Below are 14,624 nucleotides of genomic sequence, written 5' to 3' on the forward strand. Positions count from 1 at the left end.
CCTTGCCTTCTCAGCCAGGCTGCCACCGGAGCCAGGCATTTTGTGAACGTTCTGGGGGAAGATTTCAGTCCAAAGGGAAGAACTGGTAGTGAGTCTGCCCTACCACAAACCTTAGGTACTTCTTGTGTCGCCGACACATCGGTATGTGGAAGTATGCGTCAGGCAGGTCGAGAGACACCAGAAAATCCCCTTCTTGAACTGACCTGATCACCTCCTGGAGCGTGAGCATCTTGAACTATGTGTTTTTCAGTGACTTGTTTAGTTCGCGCAGGTCTAGGATGGGACGCCACTTTCCATTTGGCTTTTTCACCACAAAGTATCGGGAAAAAACCCCTTAACTCCTTTGTGACGACGGGACCAGTTCTATAGCCCCTTTTTGTAGCATAAGTGCTACTTCCTGCAGCAACACGCTCAGATGGGATTGAGCTACACACGCCGGTGGAATATGCGGAGGGTTGCTCTTGAATTGCAGGTAATGACCGAATTTTACTGTGTCCAACACCCATTGATCTGTTATTAGCTCCCATTCGTTGATGTAACATGGTACTCTGCCCCCCAGAACGTTCCGATGCCCGTCATTGCTGGTCCTTACTCTGTTTGTCCCTCGTCGACGACGAATAACCTGCTCTCTTCTTGGGGGCCTGGTAGTCCCGGCGACGTTTAGCCGCTTGCGAAGCTCGCCTGTATCCCTGAGAGGAATATGCTGGCCTACCGAAGGGTCGGTCCCTCGATGAAAATCTGGAATTCCCTGATGCCCCTCTGAAGGGACAAAAAGACTGGAAACTCCGACCACTCTGGAGGGCCCCCAAGGAACGTGCCGTGTCCTAGTCCTCCGTCATGCCCTTCAGGGCTTCATCGACCTTCTTGCCGAAGAGGAGGGCTCCTTCAAAAGGCATATCCAGTACCTTGTACTGGATATGCCTTTTGACCTGCCTTTTGACCTCCGGTCGGAAGTTGGTGCATTTTAGCCATGCCTGTCGTCGGAGAACTACGCTGTTGTTCACCTGCTTAAACCCCAACTCCGCAAGGTCTACCGCGATGTTAATGGCGTGATTTGAAGCCTCCTCACCTTCCCTGACCAGCAACATAGCTGCTTTTTGATGTTCATCTGGAAGGTGTTCGAGTATGGGTGCCAACCGATGCCACATCTCCCTGTCGTATCTAGCAACTATGTCGAGAGAATTGGCCACCTTCACTGTGGTAGCACCTACCGACAGGACTTTTTTGCCGAACGCATCCTGGCGTCTAGCATCACTTTCCGGAGGGGTCGTACACTTGTGTTGAGCCCTTGCCTTTCTCACCGCTGCCGCCGATACCACAGAGTCAGGTGTTGGTTGTGAGGAAAGGCACTTGGGAGTAGAGTCCGGGGCTTTGAATTTTTTCTCTAGGCGACCCTTCATCGCTGGCTCTGAGAAAGGGTGACGCATGGTCTGAAGACCTTCCTTCCACACATGACCCAGGATGGGCACTGAGAACACCAACCTTCTCCTTTTACCCATGTGGTCGAAAAGAAAACAGTCCTTTTCTTCTTCTTGGGCCAGGCCAAATTCCGTGCAAGCCCTGGCCATCATATTGTGGAATGACCTGATATCGTCTGGTGGAAACGGCTGAGCCGGGCTCCTCGGGGTTTCCAATTCTGCATCGGACTCCCAGGTCGGATCCCTGGAGGGGGAAAGGGAGACCACTGACAGCGCTCTGCTGCCTGATTCTGAATCCAACAGTTCCTCTTCCTCACGGCGTGGGGCCGAGAGATTTGCTTCCGCAGGCTCTGCCGCAGGGGTTGAAGGTGGAGGGCGACGAGACGCGCCCGGGCCGTCGACGACCGACCTGGCCGGAGCTGTTCGGGGCAGTCTGTTATCCAGTGTCTTCAGCAGCGTTTGCAGCGTGGACAAAACCTCCAATGATAAAAATGACTGTGGATTGAGCAGGGGGGTAGAACCCGGAATGCTCCCGGGGAAAGGTGTAGTAACTTGTAACCCCAGGTCTGCAGGAGCAGCTATCCTTTCACCCTCGTCTCCCGAGGACACCGACAAGGCCTCCTGCTGTAGAAGAGTGTCTGGCAAAATTGGGTCGTAGACCTCTGGACGCCAGGCCTCTTGCGGGACATCCGTCGACGAAGCAATAGTCGGCCCCTTCGTCAACGTCGTCGTCGCCTGCAATCCAGGAACGGTTGATGTCAACTGCGTCAGTGGCAGAGAAGTAGTTGACGACTGCCCAACCGTCGACGACGGTGGTGGTCACGCAGGCTTATGCGTTGCTCCCGCCTTTTCTGAACTTGACCTGCATTTCTCTGTCTCTTGACTCAAGGTCGATCTATGACGATCACCCGAGGAGGATTTAGATTTTTCTTTGTCTTTCCTCGCTGAAGATGAGGACGAAGAGGCCTTCTTTGAAGAAGAGTCCCTGGAATGGCCTATCGACGATTCCTTGTCAACCGGTCGTGATTTCTTTACCGGGGGTTTCGATGACGATGAGTGGCGCGGGGCCCCTGAAGATTTTGACACTGAGGCCGTGCTGTGTGTGGAGCCCACTTCCGAAGGCGGGTATGCCCCCGCTCCGTCGTTCAACCATGCGACAAGTCTGCGACTCCGATCCTTAAGAGTCTTCTGGGAGAAGCCCTTACATATGTAGCACTTGTCAGCCGAGTGATGAGGGTGCCGACAGTAAATGCAGTCCAAATGTCTGTCCCACTCATAGACCTTCTTTAGTCCGCACGTAGCACATGGGCGGAACAGTGCTTTACACGACATTAGGAGAAAATAACCGCAACAGCACAACCTAACCAAGTAGAAAATACACAAGGTCTTCACACTTTGGAGTCGGTTGAAATCTGAAGGGAGCCGCGGGGGCGGGGCATTTATACCACTACGTCCTAGTGGGGCGTGCGTGCGCGGCCCAAAACGACGTAGATAGGACACAAAAGTGTCGAACTTTTTCCTACGGGAAAAGGCTTTATAAGCTTACTGAGGGTTCCCAGTCTGTCGACAGGGAATATTCTAAGCATGTGAATCCATGAAAGATCCAATGCTGGAGAATAAAGTTATTCTGCGAATGTAGGAGACGGATCTTCACCACCCAAAACCATCCCAACCCAAGCCAGAAGAACAGAGGGGGCAAAAGAGAAAACCAGAACAACGTACATTGTCTTAGGCCACAGGCCGCCATGAAGCAAGGCTGATAGAGGGCATGGGGGGTTACGCGCAGGGTGGGGGCACAGGAGAGGCTCACACAGCAGGAGGGCAGCCGCAAAGGCGCCTCCACAAGGTATCATCATGGAAACATGGCCACAACAGACAGGAAAGTGTGAGGAGAAATGGCAGGGGACCAAGGGAGGGCCGGCCCCCACTGCAATAACAAAAGAGGAGGTGGGATATAAGGAGAGCTTAGAGGTAAGGAGAGGTCGAAGAAGAATACAAACCCACGACTATATACTCAACCCGAGAAGATGGAGTAATGAGGCTCAAGTCTCGGTATCCAAAAATCACAGCTGATGGATAAAAATCTATCAGCAAGAAGAAGAACAAGCTCGGAGAGGTACAGCAAGAAGAAAGCACACCCATGTCGGGTACAGCTTTCAGGGAAGGAGAAGGTCCACTTTCTGATTTTGGCTGGCCTGCGCTGCAAAGCAAACTTGCGTTTATTTTGCAGGAGCGGTGGGTGAGGGACAGCCGGCAGAGACGTCCATCGTGGAAGTAAAAAGCCAAGTGAAGAAGAGATCTGGATCGGAGGGAGGCCTGGAAGGAGATGGAGAGAAGGGGTGGACCAGAGGTGCATGCAGCGTGGCCAGGGAGCAGCAGCGAGGGACACAGCTGCCCCAGGCGAGAGAGGTGGATACATTAGCAGGCCTGGGGGACTTGTCAATTGCAGCATTGCCAGGCAGCCTTGATCCAAAGAAATCTACCTGAACGCCGCGGAGCATGCCAGTTACATCAGGGACTAGTTCGGCACATTAAAAAAACCTGCCTGTAACACTCAAGAAGGAGGCCAGTAGCGCGGGGACAAGGGGACTGGGCCGAGCATTTCAAAGCCCTGGGCCATCTGTTAAAATGGGAAGAGGTGCGGCGGGGGACGTAAGCTGACGGCAGAAAGGCACTTTTTTAAAAAAAAAAAATGGACACCAGAGCCCTGCCCTGTGAGCACACGCTCTGCAGGCAGACCGGACCGTGCCATTTTAAGAATCAATTTGCAGCACTCCAGACAACAGTGCAGACCTTGCTGCTCGGGTACATGGGCCGGGAAGATCTTCAAGCTGCAGCAAAAGAAAGGCTCCCAGCGCCTGGGGGCCGGCATTTTACAAACACAGTTAAGGTAGGGATATCTCAGGGTGTGTATGCATCAGCAGAGTAAATAGCTTTCCCAGTCACCTGGCATTTATAATTTTTTAAGATAACTTAAGCAACTGTCAAGCATGCGTGTGAAAAGGCCGGCATTCCTCACATCATAAATAATTAGGCTACATCGCAAACCACAAAAGAGTCGTTTGCATATGTTCATAAATCTTAGACATATATTAGGCATGTCTCAAATAAATTCCACTGAAAGACATGCAGAGAAAGCATTGTGTAAACCCGAGTGAACCGAGAATGCAGGGTGCACTTGCGCCACCCCGACTACTCCACCCGCCTGCGAAGCAGGGCAGGCATCCATTGCTCAGTGTGTAATAGCAGGGGATTCAAGACGTGATATGATATGATATGGCATTTATAACGCGCCTATACACAAGTGTTTCAAGGCGCGACGAGGCAAGTGTGGGGGATAGAGGGAAGACAGATAACAATCCTACTAGGCCAAGTGTCATTCAGATCGCGCAAGTGCATGGGAAGAGGGAGGGGAAAGTGCAGGGGGGAAGGGGAGGGAGCAGTGCAGTACATGGGAAGATAGAATAAATAATAGTACAATGGTAAGGTACAGCTCCAGTTGGAAAACTAGTTTAGGACAGTCAAAGCTCCCCTCGACTTGGTCTGGCCATGTCCTACTCCGAGTACTGGGGGTAGTTGGGCAGAAAGTGGCATGGCTGCGGATAAAATATAAACGGGACATAACATTGATTAGGCACATATTTTATGGTGCTTTCAATTATATAACCTTAAAACGCCATTTGAAAGGCAGGAGGTGCTTAGTAGGCAGGATAGCGCTATCGTAAAATGAATCTGATGGGCAGGGTAACTATTACATTGTCCACTTACCTGAAGGGGGTGTTCCTTTTCTTGGGTGATGGTCTCATGCAGTGCTTAATTTGTAAAAAAATAAGTGCCAGTGCCCAAAAAATATTGGCCCCATAATGCCGGGTGTGATGCCGCCCTCAGCGCGGGCACGGCGCTGCCCTCAGTGCAGGTGCAGCGGCTGCGCCAGTTCAGTGATAGACCTACCTAGATCGGCCCAACACCAGCCCATCACACTGCTGCTGCTCCATGTCGCATGTTTGGCGCTGCAGCAACTGCTAGCACAGGCTAGTAGTGGGATGGATGGGGAAGGGCACACATGGGTTGAGATAGTATAATGCTTTAAAGTTGGAAAACACTTGTTATGGTAGGTGTAGTGGTTCCAGCATTCCGGCAAACCCAGAGGCAAAAGAATGCATTTGAACACACTTCTAAGTTCTGTGGATGTTATCTTATTTGTCAGTTTTGTAGAATGACACTCCACCGCCCGGCCCACCCCCTCCCACTGCCATGTTTCCCAAATGGGTCTGAGTGGAGCTGTGTTGCAATCATTGTCCCTGGACTCGGGATAGCTCAGCAGCAATGGGCTCGATTGGAAGCAAGACGACACAAAGCAACACAGGTTCGATCCCCAACTCCTCGCTTAGAAACCTCTGGGTATTAAGCGCGTTATAAATACGCAACTAAGATATGCTCCTCCTGTAACTGCGCCTCCATGCCCCCAGGCTGTGTGAGTGCTTTAAAAATGCAAGTAAATAAAAAAGCATTCTGTTTCAGTTACTGTTGCACTGTATGTGTCTGTACCCCTTATGCCCCATCTGACAGTCTGTTAAAGTACACCAAGTATTGTTTATCGGTTACCTCAGGAAGACACCCTCCCCTCAGCCCGTTCCTCACTCACCTCATCCAGGTGTTTTGTGTAATCAATTTACTCTCAAGCCCTTATCAGTCATCACATCTCATGAATGCATCCCCCTTCACCCTTCCTTTGAGCATGGTGTTTTATAACTTGAAAAATGTTATTTCTGCAAGACATTGTTGTGAAATCAACGACCTGTGCTACTTCTGCTCTAGGGCCTCTTTCCACCCTAACACATATTAAAAAACGAAATATGTTTTGTCACCCAATATTCAGGAGCCAGAGGAGAATGCATATTCAGATATTTCCTTCCCACTAACATGTTCTTGACATACTTCACTAAACTGCGGGGTTTACCAGGCACCTACCACTATCTGAGGATTCCTATCTGAGGATTGCATGTGCTCTCATTCAGAGCACATGCTCGGAGCATATTGTACCCAGGTTAAGGGGCCACATCTGGTGTATAAACCACACATCAGGATAGAAAACATGCGCTGGAATTGTGTAAAAAAATGACAGCAAAAGACGGTTGAGAATTATACACGAATACTCAACTAGTGCTTTTATTTATGACGACAGATTAGTGGGCATGTGCACCATGTTTATCCCCATCTAGTTTCCATGTGTGTATCTTGGCCTGAAATGGCATTTCAGAAGTTTTGTCTTTGTATGGGCTTTTCTCGCGAAGTGCAGCCGGTTTGGTTTCGGCCCAATACGTGCACCGTTCCGGACCGGGTCCCCTGGCTGAAGCTCGTTTGTGAACTAATGAGGCCGATAACATTAAAAGGAAGAACGGAAACACCCAGGCAAAAATTCACAGTTCATGTTTCGCTTAGATGGGTCGGACTGGGGGATACAATTGCCTTGAGTCGGGCTTGCCACCAATGAAAAAGTGGCCAAAATTGCAAACAACATTTAATTCCTTTTGTGACAGACTAGTGGGACCATGCTGCTGACCGTGCTCTGCCCGGTCCTGGGCCTTGCCCTGCCTTGCCTCAATCACATAGGCTACCTTCCATGGGGCCGCCACCGCCACGGCCATGCTGAGCCTGATGATGACAAAAATAGGTGCACAGCGCAGCGGCCCCACGGAAGGTAAGATTTTAAAAGAAAAAACGTATATTTGGGCGGCTGGGGCCCATCACTTTCGAAGTGACAGCCACAGCCGCTACTCAAAATAAGTTATTTCTTTTAAAATTTACTTTTCGTGGGGCGGGGCCCCGGCCACCGGCCCTACGGAAGGCCAGATTTTCAAAGAAAAAAGTAAAAACATACTTTTGGGCACAATCCACAGGCCTGGCCACCCGCGGCAGAGTCATACGACTCAGTCTGCGGCAGCCGGCAGCCCCATGTCACAGAAATTGGCCTAGGCCTGGCACTGACTGCAGTCAGCAGCACACTGCACACAGGTCACACAGACAGAAGCCCGGGTGCAAATGGGCCCCTGGTGGGGTCCTGACTCCTGGGCAGTCAGGACACCACCGGGGGACCGTGCCGCCACCCGGGCCCCGATCTGGGCCTTGCCTGATCACTTGACTGTGACAAGCTGAGGCTGCACTGCACGCAACAACAAGTGACTTACCAGCCATCCGTTAAGGCAGGTCACAGACCCAGTCACCCAGGGGTCCACCAGGGACCACGATGCCAGTCCGACCCGTGCCCCGCCCAGTCCTGGGCCTTGCCCCTGCCTCAATCTCAATTCCGTGGGGCTGCCATGGCCATGCTGAGCCTGATGACAAAAATAGGTGCGTGTGCAGCAGCCCCACGGAAGGTAAGATTTTAAATGAAAAAACATATATTTGGGCGGCTGGGTCCCATCACTTTCAAAGTGGTGGGCAACAGCCGCCACTCAAAATAAGTTATTTCTTTTAATGCCTACCTTCTGTGGGGCGTGGCCCCAGCCACCGGCCCCACGGAAGGCAAGGTTTTCAAAGAAAAAAATAAAAACGTACTTTTGGGCACAATCCACGGGCCCGGCTGCCCGCGGGAGAGTCATCCGACTCAGTCTGCGGCAGCCGGCAGCCCCTGGTCACAGAAATTGGCCTGGGCCTGGCAATGACTGCAGTCAGCAGCACACTGCACACAGGTCACACAGACAGAAGCATGGGTGCGGACGGGCCCCCGGTGGGGGCCCGACTACTGGGCAGTCAGGACACCACTAGGGGACCGTGCTGCCACCCGGGCCCAGACATGGGCCTTGCCTTATCACTTGACTGTGACAGGCTCAGGCTGCATCGCATGCAACAAGTGACTTACCTGCTTTGCTGGCTGGGACTTGGTCTCCTGTCGGGGCCTCAGGGTGGGGTGGGGGCGCACCCGCACAAATGAAAAAGCAGGCAGAGGGGGCCCCAGGAAGCAACTAGACTGCACAACGCAGAGCAGGCTCTCTCTCACAAGTCGTGACCGGCAACGCCACGCCTCGACACCTCGACAGTAACTCGTGAAAGAAGGGGGCGCCGCGCTACCTCCTGGGGCAACAACAACACGTCATCATGTAATTTCACTAGCTCAGAAGAACATCCAATGAAAACTGCACATTCTGTCTTACTATACAGAAAGTATCAAATACTGCATAGTAACAACAGAATGGTAGTTTTCATTGGCTGTTGTTTGTAACAGTTTGTTGTTCATTGCTATTGCTGGCCCCTCCCATGTCCAGCCAGCCATGGCCTGCAACCTGCAAACACGAGAGAGATCGAGATCATAATGACAAATCCCAATGATTTATAATCGAACAAAGCGAAGTGGAAGAACAAACAAAGCAATTGCATGTGCGCTGGCCCCACATGAGTTCCGGTGCCCAAAAAAGAGTGCCGTTGTTGACCACCGGCAACCACCCCCGCAAATTAAGCACTGGTCTCATGTGGGGCACTTACACATACATAGCATATGGTACAATTCCAAGCTGCACACCGAGCCCTAGCTTATAAAATGCACGGGCTCGGGAGAACGTGCAGTTGCTGCAGTACACCTGTTTTAGAGTGAGGAGCATAAGGTACAGAGTAGTCACCAGTGAAGGGGATCCCAATAGGTCCCCAGTTGGAGCATGTCAAGTGCAAAAGAGGTGCAGAGTGCGATAAGAAGGAAAAGGCAGAGTGATGTACACATGAAATGTTACAGTTACCTGCCAAACAATGGGAAAGAAAACTTTTAATCACATGAGAGGTTTCCATTGTAATATTCTCTGATAAACGTGGCCTGTTGGGGTAGGGCAGGGTCACATTTGCATTGACCTCTGCATAGCACAGACATATAGAAAAGGATAGATCCCTTATGCATTGCGAGATGCGTATACAACATTTGTAAGTATAAGTTAAAACAGCCGAAAATAAGAACGCTGCATCTTTGCCATTATTCCCAACACCGTATGTTTAAAAATTGCACAAGGGTGTCCTAATTTTGATGTGTATATATATGTGTATATATATATTCAGTGAAAACACTTTGTTAAAAAGGGACGTTATGGTTAAGTTGCGCTACTAAAAACCTATCAAATTCAGTAAAAAAACTTTGTTAAAGGGACGTTATGGTTCAAAGTAAAACCGAAAAACTCCTGAAATTCGGCAGTTATGGTAAGATAAGCACCCATAACTCGCGCCACCGTGCACTGCTAACACCAACACCCAGAACATCAAAGATGACATCACAAATGTCATTGATGACATCACATGTGCATTTACTTTTCATGAAAACTCTGTAGGAGGGATTCTTATAATGTTGACCAAAAAGTGTGAAGGATCATTTGAATAAATATCATGAGCTAATTAGTGCATTAAGCAATGCATTGATATAAATAGCATTCTATTATGAAGGTCTATCGAGTATACTAAGCAACTCATGCAGAAACAACACACTCCACTAAATACAATTTTTAATCCAAGTTTAATCCAAGTTTCACCGCGCTGTCCGCGGTTGTCTGCGAATGCAAGATGGCGGGCGCCACAGAAAATCTGACGAGCTTCACGCACCACGCCGTCCAATCAGCGAACACGTCAGATGTCCGCGGACATCACGCAAGCCGCTCGGCCAATCAGGGCACTGTCTGCTGAGCGAACCGGGAAGTCCGTCCGCGGACAGAGATATCACTAATTTTTTTGTCTTACATTTTGGTCATTTAAAAAAAAAAACTACTGGACGGATTTACACGGGACCAAGCCCCCGCTCTTGCCGCAAATTTGGTGTAAATCCGTCCAGTGGTTTGGGCTGTAGGCGTGCGCAAAGTTTTTTCCCATTATGTCTATGGGAAAAGATAAAGGTTTTGTGACCCCCCTATAACTTTGCCCCCTGCAAACCTCTCCAAACTTTGCAAAACAATTCAGAGTGGGCCATATACTTTTTGTGCAAAGTTTGGTGAGGATTGGACGGGCAGAAAAGAAAAAACAGTAAAAGAGTGTAGGGGTGTTTTTCTTTGCACCAATCCACATGGGAGAGCAGATTAGGGGCTTTTTGTCATCGGCGTCCAATGGCTTTCCCGCGGCGCTAGATGGTTCAGGAAATTATAGACTTTACGGTGGACTGGAGAAATGAGGACGCAGCCGCTGGTTTTTGACGTGGTAAGGGGTAAAGGGGCTTGGAAAAGGTGCAGCACGCAAACCCATACATAAAGGATCGGGCTCGCAAAAAGAAGGGTACGATCATGAATTAACGTTAAAAGGAGTAATGGAGCTTGGAGAAGGTGCAGCACGCAAACTCATCCATCATGGATCAAGCTTGCAAGGAGGCAGCCGGTCTGGAATGATGAGGTTACAATGGAATAATGTTGTTGTGCGAAGGAATGGCATGCCAGACGGGATGGAAAAGTAAGTGTATTCATAAGGGAACGGGGACAGCGATATCTGGTACCAATGAGCAGAAGGTCATCCTTGTTGGGAAACAGAATTTGGGTACAAGGTGGGGTGGCAGCGCGCAAACCCATCCCTGACCGATCGAGCTGCCAAGGAGGCAGCCAGGGACCGCTATGGTTAAATATTGCCCAATAGAATGGTTTAGGGTAACGAAAGAAGGAGGAAATTATGGGGCGTCAATAGGAGAATGTTTTTGTGAGAAGGATAGCCCACCTGACGGGGTGGTAGAGAAAGTGTTGTGATAGGGAAACGGGGGCAGCGATAGCTGGTACCAACGAGAAAAAGGGCATCCTGTTTGGGAAATACAATTCGGGGACCAGGGGGGGTGGCAGAATAGCAGGCTGCCCAAATCACAAGGTGGTGGAGGGGGGCATGCGCAACCCATGGGCAAACTAGAATTGTTGTTGTGCAGGAAGGGGCAGCAGGGGCCAGGTCAGTGCAGAATGCACCAAGGCAGCTACACCCTACGCAAGACAGAGCAAGGGCGAGCATCCAGAAAGGGATACTGAGAGGCACAGGTTAATGTCATAGCATAGTCCTAGCAGAGGAGCAGGGAATCCCGCTACCACAATAGAAGACGGGTTGGGGGTAATATAATTTGCAAACAATAAGGACATACGCCTAGCAAACGGGAGAGAGGAAGGAAGGAAAGAAAATAAAACAAGGGAAGATTTCAACGGGGCAGTTATCAATGGTGTCCTCATGTCCATTGCCTAGCAACCAAGAGAGGAAGGAAGACAAATACATGGCTGGAAGATTTCAATAGGGCGGTTATTGGGGATACCCCTAGCGAACCGAGAGAAAAGAAGAGAATAAATAAATACATTGCTGGAAGATTTCAATGGGGCGGTTTATCAGGCACACGCCTAGCAACCGGGAGAGAGAAAGAAAGGAAAGCAAAATAAATAAATAGCTGGAAGTGTGGAATGGGACGGTCATCTGGCATATGCCTAGCGACCAGGAGAATAAAAAAGCAGAGAACGGAAGAAAAAGAGAAAGAAAGAAAGAAACTGCTGGAAGATTGTAATGGGACGGTCATCTGGCATACGCCTGGCAGTCAGGAGAATGAAAATGGAGAGAAAGGAAGAAAAGAGACTAAATAAATGAATAAATGGCTTGAAGAGTTCAATGGGGCGTTTTTCAGGCATATGACTAGCAACCGGGAGAGAGAAAGAAAGGAAAGCAAAATAAATAAATAAATTGCTGGAAGATTGGAAATAGACGGTCATCTGGCATACGCCTAGCAACCAGGAGAATGAGAAGGGAGAGAAAGGAAGAAAAGAGAATAAATACATGAATAAATAAATAAATTAATGGGAGATTTCAATGGGGCAGTTATCAGGCATATACCTAGCAACCGGGAGGGAAGGAAACAAAATTAAAAAAAATAAAAATAAATTGCAAGAAGATTTGAATGAGACGGTTATGTGGCATACGCCTAGCGACCAGGAGAATGAAAAAGGAGAGGAAGGAAGCAAAGGGAATAAATAAATAAGTAAATAAATAAATGGCAGGAAGATTGGAATGGGGCGGTTTCCAGGCATACGCCTAGCAACCAGGAGAGGAAGTGTAGAGCAGGTCTGTGATGCTGGAAATGCATCTGAGGGACAGAGCCTCTGAATCCTTGTCCTTTTTCTGTTTTTACTGTGTGTTCTGTTATGTTTTCTGCCCCGGAGTCCATGTGGGACTCCTGGCAGTGCAGCTCTCTCTTTTGGTTTGGTGAACAGACCCATGGGATACCCTTATGGCACCCATGGGTAGGGGTACAACCCTGTGCCCCTAGTGTATGTTTTTGGGCACCTGTGGGTGACCCCAGAGCAGGGTATGGGCTGGTGGCAGCTCCATGCTGAAATTGACAGGTGCTCTGGGTGTCCTCCATTTTGGGACACCCTGGCCCTGCCATTGGGATCTGTTGATTCCTGATAGGAAACAAGATGGCCCCTGTGGCCCCTTGCTTTCTATGGCCTGTTATCTTGTTTTTCCCAAAGCCCTGAGAAGCCCTGTCTCTGTCCCTTCCCCCTGACTGGCTGTTGGGTGGAAGTTCCATGTATGGTATTGTTGTGAAGGCCCAGCTAGACTGGCTGGAGCCTTCCCAGTGACTGTATGTTGTGGGTACCTCCTGTGGGTGGGACCTGGGTGAATGGAGTGTGTGACCAATATACACTTCTTGTTGTGGTTGTCTGGTTTCTGGCATGAGAGACAAAGACTGAGACAGCCCTGCCCAAAACTGGCCTGAATGTAGTGTGTAGTGTTGAATGGCTGGGTACTTGTCCCAATCCACATTCCTTGTTGTGAGTGTCTGGAAGGGAGGAGAGTGGCCTGAATGCACTGCGTGCCTGATTGGCTGACTGACTGCATGAATGCCCTGCAGTATGATTGGCTGCTGAGTGTGTGCCAGCAGCGTGGATGAGAGAGAGGATAGTATATCTGGGGACCTCTCACCACTGGAAAAGTGTTCAGAAGCGTTCAGAAGCTGAGTCTCCACTCAAGAGTAACTGGAACTGCTGACCCTCGGCGTCCAGCTGGAAGAAGAAGACTTGCTGTGGCATTTGCTTCGACCGATCCGAAGGCTGTCGAATTCGTCGAGGACTGACCCGAGAGAGGACCTGGTAAGGCGCCCTCTTCCCGTGCTCCGAGGGACCATCGAGCACCGCTCCATCTTCGCCGAAGCGCCCTGGAAGACAGATCCTCAAAAGGTTGGCGACCCGAGACGGGACCGCCGAGGAGATCGAAGTGAAGCACCCGGACATCAACGCCGTCGAAGTCCATTGCCGTCGACCAGGGTTCGCAGGTTTGTGGAACCGCTGGAGGCCCGTCGAAGTTGTGTTGCCCAGCCGTGGGAACCACTTGACGCCGTGCCGCCGACGACCGGAGCCGTCCGCTCCATTGCCTAAGAACATTCAATCGAAGGACTCTCTCGACCGCATCATCGACCGCTTATCCTGCCGGAGAAAGTCGAGGACGACCAACGCGCCGAGGAGAAACCTGCCGGTGGGTTTCCCGCCACCCGACGACCTCAAAGACTCGGACGACTCGACGCCCTTGCTGGGCTCCCGTCCCTACAATCTTTGCGGTCCAGAACTATTGTCATCGAGGTGCCCCGCACACCTCCACCTTGCAGGACGCCGACGAGCACCGCTCGGACGAAGCTGCCGCCTCTTCGACATCGTTCTACCTCGTTTGTCGACGGACGTTCGACGCCCCGTGCCTCCCGCTTGAAAGGGAAGGCATTCAAGAAGGGCCGTCGATTCCCCGTCGCCGAACAGCGAGTCCCTCAACATTTGTCGACGCCTTTTCGAGGAACTCGACTCCACCAGGTACATTGGGGGGGTAAAAACATTATAGGGGAAAATAAGACTTGCAGAGCAATATATGGACTGGGCTTGTGCTATATCTTTCTTTACAGGTTGCCCAGGTGGGGGGATCTCCACACAGAACTGTGCCTAGTGGTAGGGGTCAGTATTCTGCCTATTGCTCAACCATCTTATTTTCTCTCCTCTCTCTATTGCTGGTTTCACTCTATTGGTCTGTGTGACATTGTACAGTATTGTTCATGCACTTCAATGAGATCTAGGGTGGTACCACTTTAGGATTGTAAATATTTGTCATTGTAGATTTTGCCAGAGTACAAAGTGAGTTATCATGATGAATGTACATAACCTTAACTATTGATTATATAAAGACTGTGTTCTAACCAATACAGAGTGTGGATATTCCTTTGTGGGGGCTTGGGGATACACTGTACTTAAGACCCAG

The sequence above is a fragment of the Ambystoma mexicanum genome, chromosome 6q (genome assembly GCF_040938575.1).
Source record: "Ambystoma mexicanum isolate Mex_15411 chromosome 6q, UKY_AmexF1_1, whole genome shotgun sequence".
Lineage (NCBI taxonomy): Eukaryota > Metazoa > Chordata > Amphibia > Caudata > Ambystomatidae > Ambystoma > Ambystoma mexicanum.